This window comes from Sinocyclocheilus anshuiensis, unplaced genomic scaffold (assembly GCF_001515605.1).
Source record: "Sinocyclocheilus anshuiensis isolate Anshui unplaced genomic scaffold, SAMN03320099.WGS_v1.1 scaffold1018, whole genome shotgun sequence".
NCBI classification, from domain to species: domain Eukaryota; kingdom Metazoa; phylum Chordata; class Actinopteri; order Cypriniformes; family Cyprinidae; genus Sinocyclocheilus; species Sinocyclocheilus anshuiensis.
The window spans coordinates 1,177,575-1,189,995 of record NW_015539893.1 but is presented as its reverse complement, the minus strand read 5'-3'; the positions used below and the strand labels follow the sequence as shown (position 1 = coordinate 1,189,995).

At 43.4% G+C, this 12,421-nt stretch overlaps 1 pseudogene; it reads left to right on the top strand.

Moving 5' to 3' along the window:
- The first annotated feature begins 760 nt into the window (after positions 1 to 760).
- Positions 761 to 10,965, top strand: LOC107685874 (trace amine-associated receptor 13c-like; annotated as a pseudogene).
- The last annotated feature ends 1,456 nt before the right edge of the window (positions 10,966 to 12,421 follow it).

Below are 12,421 nucleotides of genomic sequence, written 5' to 3'. Positions count from 1 at the left end.
GGTTCTGGTCGTCCCAAACGTCTTCCTTTTAAGGATTATGGAGGCCACTGTGCTTTTAGGAACCTTAAGTGCAGCAGAAATTTTTTTGTAACCTTGGCCAGGTCTGTGCCTTGCCACAATTCTGTCTCTGAGCTCTTCAGGCAGTTTCTTTGACCTCATGATTCTGACATGCACTGTGAGCTGTAAGGTCTTATATAGACAGGTGTGTGGCTTTCCTAATCAAGTCCAATCAGTATAATCAAACACAGCTGGACTCAAATGAAGGTGTAGAACCATCTCAAGGATGATCAGAAGAAATGGACAGCACCTGAGTTAAATATATGAGTGTCACAGCAAAGGGTCTGAATACTTAGGACCATGTGATATTTCAGATTTTCTTTTTTAATAAATCTGCAAAAATGTCAACAATTCTGTGTTTTTCTGTCAATATGGGTTGCTGTGTGTACATTAATGAGGAAAAAAAATTTACTTAAATGATTTTAGCAAATGGCTGCAATATAACAAAGAGTGAAAAATTTAAGGGGGTCTGAATACTTTCCGTACCCACTGTATTTATCTCACTGCCTGTTAGAGGCATGAAGACTGTACCAAGGCTTCACTATTGGCTATCTTTGGTGTACCCAGGTAACCAGGACCTTAACTTGGGATAATGGAGACTGCTAATCAGACAGTGACTGAATCTCAAGGGGCAGGACAAACTTTGGCACCTCTCTGCACGGTCCGCTGCGGTGGACTTCTAAACCGAACATTGGCAGTCATGTTTATGGTCAGCCTGGCTTTTGCCATTGTGGTGGGAAACGTGGTGACGCTTACTGTTTTCATGCAGACCCGGCATTCTCAAACACCACAGGGCTACCTCAAAGGTAACTACAATAGTTTACATATAGAATATGTTCAGTATGGCACGTAGCATCTACAGATTACAGTATGCAGATATATCCCACACAGCGGTGTGCTCACTGATCCTTTTTTTCCCCAAAATTTCATTAGAAATATTAACCTTTTTCTTGAAATGTATTGACATTTTTGGCTGCTAAAAGACATTTTAACCCAAAAATGGATAAAAAAAAAAAGGCAAATTAAGTGATACAAATTAAGTGATTATAAGAAATACTCAATACCCAAACATGTAATGTAATGAGTTTGTCACAAAAAATAATGTTACTGTTACATACTACTGTTACAAATGTAGTACTGTTCAAAACATTTAGCATTCCTTATAGTACTGCACACTGCTTTACATATTTCTGAAACAAAACAATATATAATGTACACAATGGAGCAAGCAGTAGCCTACACTAGTATTTTTTCTAACACTTTATAATAACTTTCATTAATAAATCATTAACAAGCATGATATAATGCTTAATGGATCATAAATTTATATATATTCAAATAGCTAAAAACGTGCGATAATGTGCTTGTTAATGTTTACTTATACTTACACTTACTTAACATTACATTATTTCATGTAAATTTAAATGCTTACAAATGTCAAACTTTTAATTCATATGATCACGCACTTGAAAACCTACAAATGAATGTAACAGTTGAGGTGTGATACGGGTAAGGTTAGGGGACAGGCTTGGTGGTATGGGTAGGTTTAAGGGTCGTTTAAGGGGTTAACAGTGTACAGGGGTCAATTTGATTACTATAATAGAAATAGGTTCAGTTGTTTATATTACATTGTTTTGATAAATTAACAAGTACAAGTAACGTGCGGTTTTTTGTCTGGTTTGTTCTCTGTGTATGTGGTAAAATTGTTGCTCTTCTGGAAAGCACTTTGGTCAGCCTGGTGGCATATGTGCTCTACAAATAAAATGAACTTGAACTACCTTCTTGAAAAATTGGTTTGTTTTCTCCTGTTGATGTATGATTCAAGGAATATCCTGTTTAATTATATATACAGTGGGTATAGAAAAGAATCACCCCCTTTCAAATAATCATATTTTGTTGCTTTGCAGCCTGAAATGAAGATGGAGACAGTTTTTGTTTTATCCAGCTGTTTTTACTCAGTGCAACTTATAACATCCAGGTGAAAGACATAACACCAACATGTCAGAAAAAATATAAAAAAATCAGAATCACTTGAGTTGGGAAAATTATCACCCCCTTGTGTCAGTATTTTGTTGAACATTTGTTGAACACCTTTTGCTTTAATTACAGCCTTTAGTCTGTTGGGATATGCCTCTACTAACTTTGCAAATCTAGACTTTGCAATATTTGCCCAGTTCTTTGCAGAACTGCTCGAATTCAGTTACATTTGATGGTAACCGTTTGTGGACTGAAGTCTTCAAGTCATTCCACAGATTTTCAATGGGGTTTACGTCTGGGCTCAGACTAGTCCATGCAAGGACATTCACCTTGATCCATAATCACCCCATCCATTTTTCCTTCTATCCTGACAAGTGCTCCAGTCCCTGCTACAGAGAAACACCCCCATAACAGTATATTACCACCTCCATGCTTTACTGTAGGAATGGTGTTATTTAGATGGTGAGCTGTATTGGATTTCCGCCATACATATCGTTTGGTGTTGAGGCCAAATATTTAAATTTTAGACTCATCTGCCTCAGAATCTTCAAGGTGCATTTTGGCAAAGCTCAGTCGTGACTGTATGTGGCCTTTCTTGAAGAGTGTCTTTTTTCTTGCAACCCCCCTATACAAGCCACATTTCTGGAGAATTTGTGATATTGTTGTCACATGCACACAATGACCAATCTTTGTCATAAATTCCTGCAACTGCTTCAGAGTTGCTGTAGGCCTCTTGGTAGCATCTCTGACCAGTTTCCTCCTGGCTCTTTCATTCAGTTTGGAGCGTCGTTCTGATCCAGGGAGGGTCTGTGTTGTACTAAATACCTTCCACGTCTTGATAATAGACTTCACTGTGCTTCTAGGCATTGATAAAGCCTTTTTTGTATCCATATCCTGACTTGTGCCTGTCCACAACTTTATCCCGGAGATCTTTTGATGGGTGCCTATAGTTGATTGTTTGCTTCAGTTGCACTACCAAGGACTGACATGCTCTAGGAAAACTGGATGAAACAAAAACTGGGTCCGTCTTTATTTCAGGCTGCAATGCAACAAAATGTGTTTATTTTAAGTGGGGATGATTCTTTTCTATTCTTTATCCCACTGTACAATAGTATACTAATAAAGGCATTGATGCAATAAAAACATGTTCCCTTTCGAACGGTCTCTCCTATTGTGTTAACATGCTATGGGGGAAACTCCTGTTTACTCTGATACTGAAGCCTGATTTGATCACGTGATAACACTTTACAATAAGTTCCCATTAGTTGACAGTACTTAATGCATTAACTAACCTTGATTAAAAATGACCAATACATTTGTTACTGTATTTATTAATCTTTGTTAATATTAGTTAATAGAAATACAAATGCTCATTGTTAGCTCAGGTCCATTAAATAATATTAACAAAACAACTATTGATTTTAATAATGAATTGGTAAATGTTGGAATTAACATCAACAAATGCTTTAAAAGTTTTTTCGTTGCTAGTTCATGTTAACTAATGTAGTTATCTAATGCTAATAAACAGAACCTTATTGTAAAGTGTTACCGATCACATTCATGTAGCTGCACGAACCAATGTTGCTTCAACCCGCCAAAAGGGGTGGAGCGACTGCTATATAAGTCGGCTCTGAGTGCCATTTCATCAGAATTATCCTACAGCGACGAAGATCATCTCCTCGCCGACTCTGCAAGAAAGAAGCCGAAGAGAAGAAAGAAGCTCAGCCTCCTGCTCACCGCCATGAGAAGAAGCCACCGTCAGCAGAAGAAGCTCTATGCTTTCCCCTGCAGCCATCCGGCATCTTTAAGAGCGCCGCGAGTGTGGGTGCAGATGAGCACAGGGAGTGTGTCGCCTGTCTGGGCAGCACCAACGCAGAGGCTGCACTCACCGAGGTGGAATGTTCTCACTTCTCCGCTCGCGGATCGCCTTCTATGAAAGCAGTCCTCCCCAGCCTGCTCTCCCATTTCTCCTGCGCAAACAGCGGGGCTCAAACACGGGGCTCAAGTGAAATCACGCCAGCTCAGGTCCCGCGTGCTTCACTCTCCCCTCAATGGCTTGATTTGCCTGTGTTCTTCACACGTGAGGATCAGCGCCCCTCGTCAGCTGCGAGCGGCTTGATTTCCTTCAGCGTATCTGAGGAGGAAATTGACGTGGATGACATGCGGAAGAGTGGGCGTGTTCTGGCGAAGACCCCGATACTTTTCCTCTGATGCACACAAACACGGCCCAGTGTGGACAGTGAGATGATCCGCGTTCTAACCAAGGCTGTGGAGGATCTCGGCCTGGCTTGGACAGCTCTGGAAGGCCCACCCACGGCCTCCTTGACAAGTGTTTCCTGAAACGGTGCTGTCAACAATCCTCCTACCAGTGGCCCACCCCTTTCCTTCCGGCAGTTCATGAGGAACTCACCAGGAGGTGGTGTGCCCCCTACTCAGCACGTGTTAATCCCTCCATTTCTGCTGCTCTCACTGTTGTTGACAGTGCTGAAGAACAAGGTTACAGCAAGCTCCCCCCTCTGGAAGAGGCGGTCTCTGTGCATCTGTGCCCTCCATCAGCTCTGGGGTTAAAAGCCCATGCAGCACATCCATCTAAGCCCTGCAGGACTATATCAACCCTAGTGAACAGAGATTATTCAACAGCTGGCCAGGCTGGCTCAGTGCTTCACACAATGGAAGTGCTCCAAGTGTTCCAGGCAAAGCTTCTCCGCACCATGGACAAACCCGGCCAGAGTTCTGACGTCTTCAGAGAGCTGTGAACAGCAACTGACTTGGCTCTGCATGCTACTAAGGCCACTGTGCAGGCGATCGACAAGGCCATGGCCATCTTGGTGGTGCTGGAGTGCCACCTTTGTCTGAATCGGCACTTCCTGCTGAAACGCTCCAGTGCTGTGGCTGTTTCAGTCTCCATCCGCTCAGCCGCCTGCCAAGCCAGCGCCACCTCAGCCCCTGCCTAAGTCTGAGCCTGGGTTTCAGCAGTCCCCCGAGACAGCGAACCGCTACCCGTTTCCTAGGCGTCAAGGTCCCCGCCCCAGAGTGACGTTGGACCCTGGGCCTCAGAAGCCGTCGTGATACAAATTTGGAGAGGATCAGTTCTCCCGGAAGAGGGAGGCCGGAACTCCCTCGAAGAATCTTGTGCCCGCTCTCCATCCCTCTGCTCAACACCGAGCAATGGAAGCTCCATTCAAGTTGGGCTTGTCCTCCCCATTCAGCGCATGCCCAGGTCACGCTCCCTCTACAGGTTGGCTCGATGCCTGCTTTATGGGGACAGGGCAAACTCCTTTCACTGAGAGCAGTTCATGTGCCGGGCAGATTGATCCAGGGAGCAGATATGCTGTCCAGGGGCAATGTAGCTTCAGGAGAATGGAGACTACATTCCCAAATGGTTCTAACAATATGGTCTGTCTTCGGGAGGGCAGAGGTGGACCTCTTTGCCTCAAAAGACATCTTTCACTGCCCAATTTATTTTTCGAAGCAGCGAGATGGCCTGGCCCATGATTGGCCCAGCGCTCGCCTGTATGCCTTCCCCCCTCCCCCCTCCCCCGGTTGCCCTGTTTCCTCATGTCATCAGACGGCTCGGGGAAGTCAGATGTTCAGTCATCCTGGCGGCCCCACTTTGGAGGGATCAGACATGGTTCCCTGAGTTGATTCAGCTGCTATCGGCACCACCCTGGCTGATACCATTGAGCAAATACCTCCTTTAACAAGCGAGGGGCATGATTTGGCATCCCCGGCCAAAGCTGTGGTGCCTTCATGTTTGCCCCCTCGACGGGAGTCTTTGCAGCTCCCCTCGAATGTAGCTAATACCATTTTGGTGGCTAGAGCTCCATCTACAAGACATCGCTACGCCCTTAAATGGTCAGTTTTTTCTGACTGGTGTGCAGCACAGAATGAAGACCCATCCTTGTGTGACGTGTTCTACATACTAACTTTTCTACAAGAGCTGTTTGACAAGGGGCTCACCCCTTCCACGCTCAAAGTATGTGTGGCAGCTATCATCATTCTCTCATCATTATGATCATTCTCTCGGGGCTGGCCAGTCAATCGCCAGAAACAACCTGGCCGTTAAGTTTCTGAGGGGAGCTCGTAGATTGAATCCGCCTCGCCCTCATACTGTGCTGCCTTGGGACATATCCCTTTGAGCCGCTCTTGAGGGCCGACTTGCGGCCCCTGTCACTTAAGACCGCCCTCCTTCTGGCTTTAGTGTCAGTCAAGCAAGTGGGTGACCTGCAAGCACTGTCAGTCAGCACTTCATGTCTTGAGTTTGGGCCTAACGACTGTAGAGTCGTCCTCAAGCCAAGACTCTGCAACGTGCCAAAAGTGCTCTCCACTCCATTCAGAGCACAAGTCATCACCCTTCTAGTACTCCCCAATTCAGAAGGTGAGCAGGATCCTAATCCACTCTGCCCAGTTCGGGCCCTTAGAGTGTTTGTTGAACGCTCTGGCCCATTTCAGCACTCAGAGAAACTCTTTGTATGCTTCGGAGGCCACTTTAAAGGGATAGTGGATAGTGGATGCCCCAGCGGGCTTACAGTGTCCTATAGGAGTAAGGACCCACTCCACCAGAGGAATGGTCTCCTCCTGGATTTGGTCCAGTGGAATTTCTATTGGTGATATCTGTGCGGCCATCAGCTGGTCGTCACCGTCTACCTTCATCAAATTTTATAACTTGGATGTCCCTGCCCTGCAGGAACTAATTTTGTCCACTTAATCAACCTAACCCCCTTTTGTAAGTGGGAAAGGTCATGTTATGTAGTCCTCAGCCTAACGGCTTGGGTCTCATTATTAGCTCATGCTTACAGGGGCCTTTAGTATGGGCGCTCCGGGGCTGGGCTCGCAGAGTGGCTTCATTCTGCACTTGCTTACAGCACTGCGTGATTGGATGCGTTCCCCATAGCATGTTAACGCAATGGGAGAGACCATTCGTAAGGGAACGCTTCAGTTACTTACATAACTTCGATTTCCTGAGATAAGGGAATTTTAATAGGCTGCTGTGCAGAATGCGAGCCGACTTATGTCGCTTCAGTCGGAAAATTCTGATAAAATGGTACTCAGAAACGTTTTGGTGGGTTGAAGCGCCATTGGTTCGTGCAGCTACACGAACATGATCAAATCAGGCTTCAGTATCAGAGTAAACAGTTTCCTCCATAGCGTGTTAACGCAATGCTCATTCCCTTATCTCAGGGTACCATGGTTACGTAAGTAACTCCGGTTACTTACGTAACCATGGTTTACGTTTTGCACCAAAATTACACTGTGTTATGTCTTTATAAGCATTTAGCTAAACTTAACTAACCACCCTACATAAACGTTGTTACAGCAGCCAAAAGTCATATGCCCATAAAGATACTAAATGATTAGAAAACTTTTTTTTTTTTTTTTTTAAGATTTATAAATGATGAATAGTTACCACTTTAGATTGGGTACTGCAAAAACATGAACAAATGATTAATAAATTATTTGTAAAGATGCGTGTCAGACTTTATTCCATGTTTCGTGTTGTGTTTTCCTCCCCCACGTGCTCCATGTTTATGATTATGCCCATATTTGGTTTTCCTGTTCCTGTTCCTCATTATAGTTCATTAGTTTCCACCTGTATTAATCATCTCATCAGTTCCTTTGTTTGCTCCATTACTTAAACCCAGTGTTTCCTAGTGTCTAGCGTCCACTGTTAAATGTTATTTCGTGTTCTCAGTTTTTCCCGTGTTCCTGTGTTCCCAGCTTTGTGTTCATTAAATACTTTGGATTTTGCATTACTCCTCGTTTCCTCGCTCCTTCGTTCCCGTTCTCCCAGTGTGGATTGTGACAGAACAGCGGACCAAACAGTAAGCGGCAACCCTTCTCCCGTGTTTTTGTTTTCGTTTTGAACAGTCTTTTGCTCCAGCCCCAGAGTTCGCTCCTGTGTCGGCTCCAGCCCCAGAGCTTGCTCTAGTGAGGGCTCTTGTCCCCAAGTCTAGCCCACGGAGGGCTCCTGTTCCCAAGTTTAGCCCACGGAGGGCTCCTGTTCCCGAGTTTAGCCCACGGAGGGCTCCGGTCCCCGAGTTTAGCGCAGTGAGGGCTCCTGTCCCCGGGTTTAGCCCAGTGAGGGCTCCTATCCCTGAGTATAGCCCAAGGAGGGCTCTAGTCCCTGAATCCAGTCCAGAGCGCACTCCTGTGCCCGCGCCTCGAGAGTGCCCACCAGTGCCCGCTCCTCCAGAACACCCTCAGGACCCCGTTCCTGCCAAGATGCCTGAAAACCTCTCCAAGTATTTTTTTTGGGGGGGGTAGTAGGGCTTCAGCCGTAGAGGCGGGGGCAGGGGCCACGGCCTCGGAGGCTGATCCGCCATGGCCTCCTGAGTTCCCTACTCCGCCATGGCCTCCTAGACTGGCTGCTCTGCCATGGCCTCCTGAGCTCCCTGCTCCGCCATGGCCTCCTGGACTGTCTGATTCGCCATGGCCTCCTGAGCTTCCTGCTCCGCCATGGCTCTCCAAGCTCCCTGCTCCGCCATGGCTCCCCGAGCTCCCTGCTCTGCCATGGCTCCCCGAGCTGCCTGCTCTGCCATGGCTCCCCGAACGGGTACAGCTCTGGAGGCCCGCCATCCCGTGTCTGTCCTGACACCCCACACCCCTCCCCGTTGGATGCTGTGTGGCGCGAGGACTCATTATAGTTCATTAGTTTCCACCTGTGCTTATTAATCATCTCGTCAGTTCCTTTGTTTGCTCCATTACTTAAACCCAGTGTTTCCTAGTGTCTAGCGTCCGCTGTTAAATGTCATTTCGTGTTCTCAGTGTTTCCCGTGTTCCTGTGTTCCCAGCTTTGTGTTCATTAAATACTTTGGATTTTGCATTACTCCTCGTCTCCTCGCTCCTTCGTTCCCGTTCTCCCAGTGTGGATCGTGACAATGTGTAAGTCTACACAACAAACGAAGACCAAATATACAGTCGTGGTCAGAATTATTGGCATCCTTGGTAAATATGATCAAAGAAGGCTGTGAAAATAAATCTGCATTGTTAATCATTTTGATCTTTTATTTAAAAAAATAAATCTAACCTTTCATTGGAGAATAAGAATTTAAAATGGGGGGAAATATCATTATGAAATAAATGTTTTTCTCTAATACACATTGGACACAATTTTTGTGTCACAAATGACAAACACAATGGCAAACATTTTTTAGTATCTTTATTAGCACTGGACTTTTAGCTACTTTAACAATGTTTGCGTAAAGGGTGGTTCGTTAAGTTTAGCTAAATGCTTGGTAAACACATATCACACATTGTAATTTGGGTGCAAAACATGTTTTTAGCACCTCAACACTTATATTAGTATACTATTGTGTATCATTAAACAGATACACAATAGTATACATCAAGAGGAGGGGGGGGGAAACAAATTTTCAAGAAAATACTTCATTTATCAAAACAATGCAATATAAACAGATTGAATTGTGTTCCCTTATAGTAATCAAACTGAACCCTGTACACTTGTTGACCCCTTACCCAACCTTAAACCTACCCATACCACCAAACCTATCCCTAACCTTATCCGTATCACACCTCAACAGCAGCAAAGGTGTTGTGCATTAACAACACCTTTTAATCATTTTATAACATCTGTTAAAATCATTTGTAGATTTTCAAGATGTGCATGATCATATGAATTAGAAGTTTAATGACATTTGTAAGCATTTTAATTTACATTAAATGTTAATTATTAGGTAATGTTTAATAGATGTATTAGTAAACATTAACAAGCACATTATTTCACATTTCTAGATATGTGAATATATATGAACTAATGATCCGTTAAGCATTACATAATGTTTGTTAATGATTTATTAATGAAAGTTATTATAAAGTGTTACCACATAAAGCATAAAATACATCTGAGTAAATTTTATTTTTAGATATTTATATTTTATAGGATTCCCACAAATCAATTATTTCTCCAGCTTTCCAAATTCAAAATTTGCCCCGCACCACTCTGTTACGTCAGGTCCAATGGGAATGCAGATCTCTAGTGCAAAGAAAAAGTCTGGTGAATACTGAGCAATTTGTCATATTTTATATTTGTCTTGCAGTGTCCCTGGCCATCGCAGACATGATGGTTGGAGTTTTGGTGGTACCATTCTCTGTATACACTGAAATCTCTCTCATGGTGACCAGCACTCCACCTCTGTGGTACCAGGGCATCTCAACAGCCTCACAGGAGGGTGGATCAGGACCTTGGCAACCCTGCATGCTGATTGGTCCAGTCTTTGCTGGATGCACTTTTGTCTCAATTAGTACCATCTTTCTGATGACAGTGGAGCGCAGTGTGGCAATCCTGCGTCCACTGCATAAAGACACTCTTGTGACACGGCATCGTACCCTGTTCCTAATTCTCTTGTCCTGGGCTGGCAGCTTCTTACTGGCAATGGCTCCACTCATGCTAAGCAACAGCTTCACGTTGGAGTACAATGAATGCAGCCGCATGTGCAACTATGCACCCTTACTAATCGGACATCAGTTGCCTCCAGATGCAAACACCCTTCTGCTGTTTCCAGCCTTTGATTTCAGTTTACTGGGTGGGACATTAGCCGTCAATATCCTTTCCTTCACCAGTATCTGCCGATACTCCCGCAAACGGAAGCTGCTCTCTGAGGGAAGTCTTGGCACGGACACAGGAGTTGGTGGGTGTCCCCACAGGCCCTCTTTTTCTGATATCAAAGCAGCTAAAACCAGTGGAATCCTCACCTTTGCCTTCACAGCCTCATTCTCTCCTATCGCAGTATTTGTGCTGGGGAACGTAGTGGGATACACCTGGTGCAACTTCTCCTTTTTTGCATTTTGGATTCTGACGAGCAATAGCTGCTGCAATGTGATTATTTACAGTGTGTGGGACCATCGTTTTAGGAAAGGGCTTACCCTGCTCTTTCACCGGGACAGATCAGACCTCACTCAGAGAAAAGCTGATTTTTTTTTGGACAGGAGCTGGACAAAGACTGGCACTGACTTTACTTTCTTTACATCCTGTTACTTTTGCCTTGAGAGATTAACAGTTTGCTTTTCAGGATCTCTTTCACAAACGGTTCAGGGACAACAATATACATCATCCCAGGGATTGTGGCAGTTGTCATTATGTTTTACAGAGAATTATACTCTTTATTAGCATATCCCTGCAGTTATTTATTTATCATAATAACAAGAGATAACATCACATCTTAATGTGTGCCATTGTGCATATGAAATACAGAGAAATGCCTTATTGATTATTGTTTTGCATATTCAGCATAAATCTGTAAAATATGTATGTGAGACATTTTTGAATGTGATTTATAAAAACAATTAACATTGTGAAAGCGTTCCATTTGTACCTATAGTAATCTGGCTCCACACACAGCCATGTCCGCACAGTTTTTAATGGGCCTGTCCAAATACCCACACTTGTGGTCTTTACACTTGACCACTGTCTACTTACATGACGTATTTCCTGTATTTGTCCCAAGTGTTCAAGCATTACAGAGCTTTATTTTGATTTTCAATACATTCTATTTTAAAACAAACTTCTGAACGTCTGTTCAGTAGTCGCTATTACAGACGACACAATTTAATAACAATTTAATTTGCGGTGCTTGTAATTAAGTGATAAAAAGTAGTTGCAAATGTACAAAATACACATATTTTTGCACCAATAAAATGTGCAACACTATTATTTTACTACTAAATTATATGCAATATCTAATTATTATTAATAATTAACTTACACTAGCCTCTTAAGACCCGAGAAAAAAGTTTTAGGAAAAAGTTTGTTTTTTTCCATGTCTTTACATTGTTTAGAGCAGTGGTTCCCAACCCACCCCAACACTGCACATTTTGCATGTCTCCTTTCTCTGACGCACCAATTTCAGGTCTTGAAGTCTCTACTAATGAGCTGATGACCTGAATCAGGTGTGTTTGATTAAGGAGACATGCAAAACGTGCACTGTTGGGGTGCCTCCATCAGGTCTTGGAGTCTCTACTAATGAGCTGATGACCTGAATCAGGTGTGTTTGATTAAGGAGACATGCAAAACGTGCACTGTTGGGGTGCCTCCAGGACCAGGGTTGGGAACCACTGGTTTAGAGCATTAAAAATAATGTAAAAATATATATATATTAAAAAAATATATTTCATTCATAAGTTATGCTATGTCCTCGGTAGAGGACATCGGGACTCAATTTCTTTAAAAAAATAAAAAGACATGATGAACATGCATAGGCAAAAATACATTTTTAGTTTTCAAGATTTTTTTTATCAAACTTTGTATAAAGATGATTCTCAACTATGTTATAACAGAATGATTCAATATAATATTTTTCTTTCTGCAAAATGTGTGTAAAATGGCCATAAACGGGTTTTCTCATTATATACAATGTATCTATAAACTAAA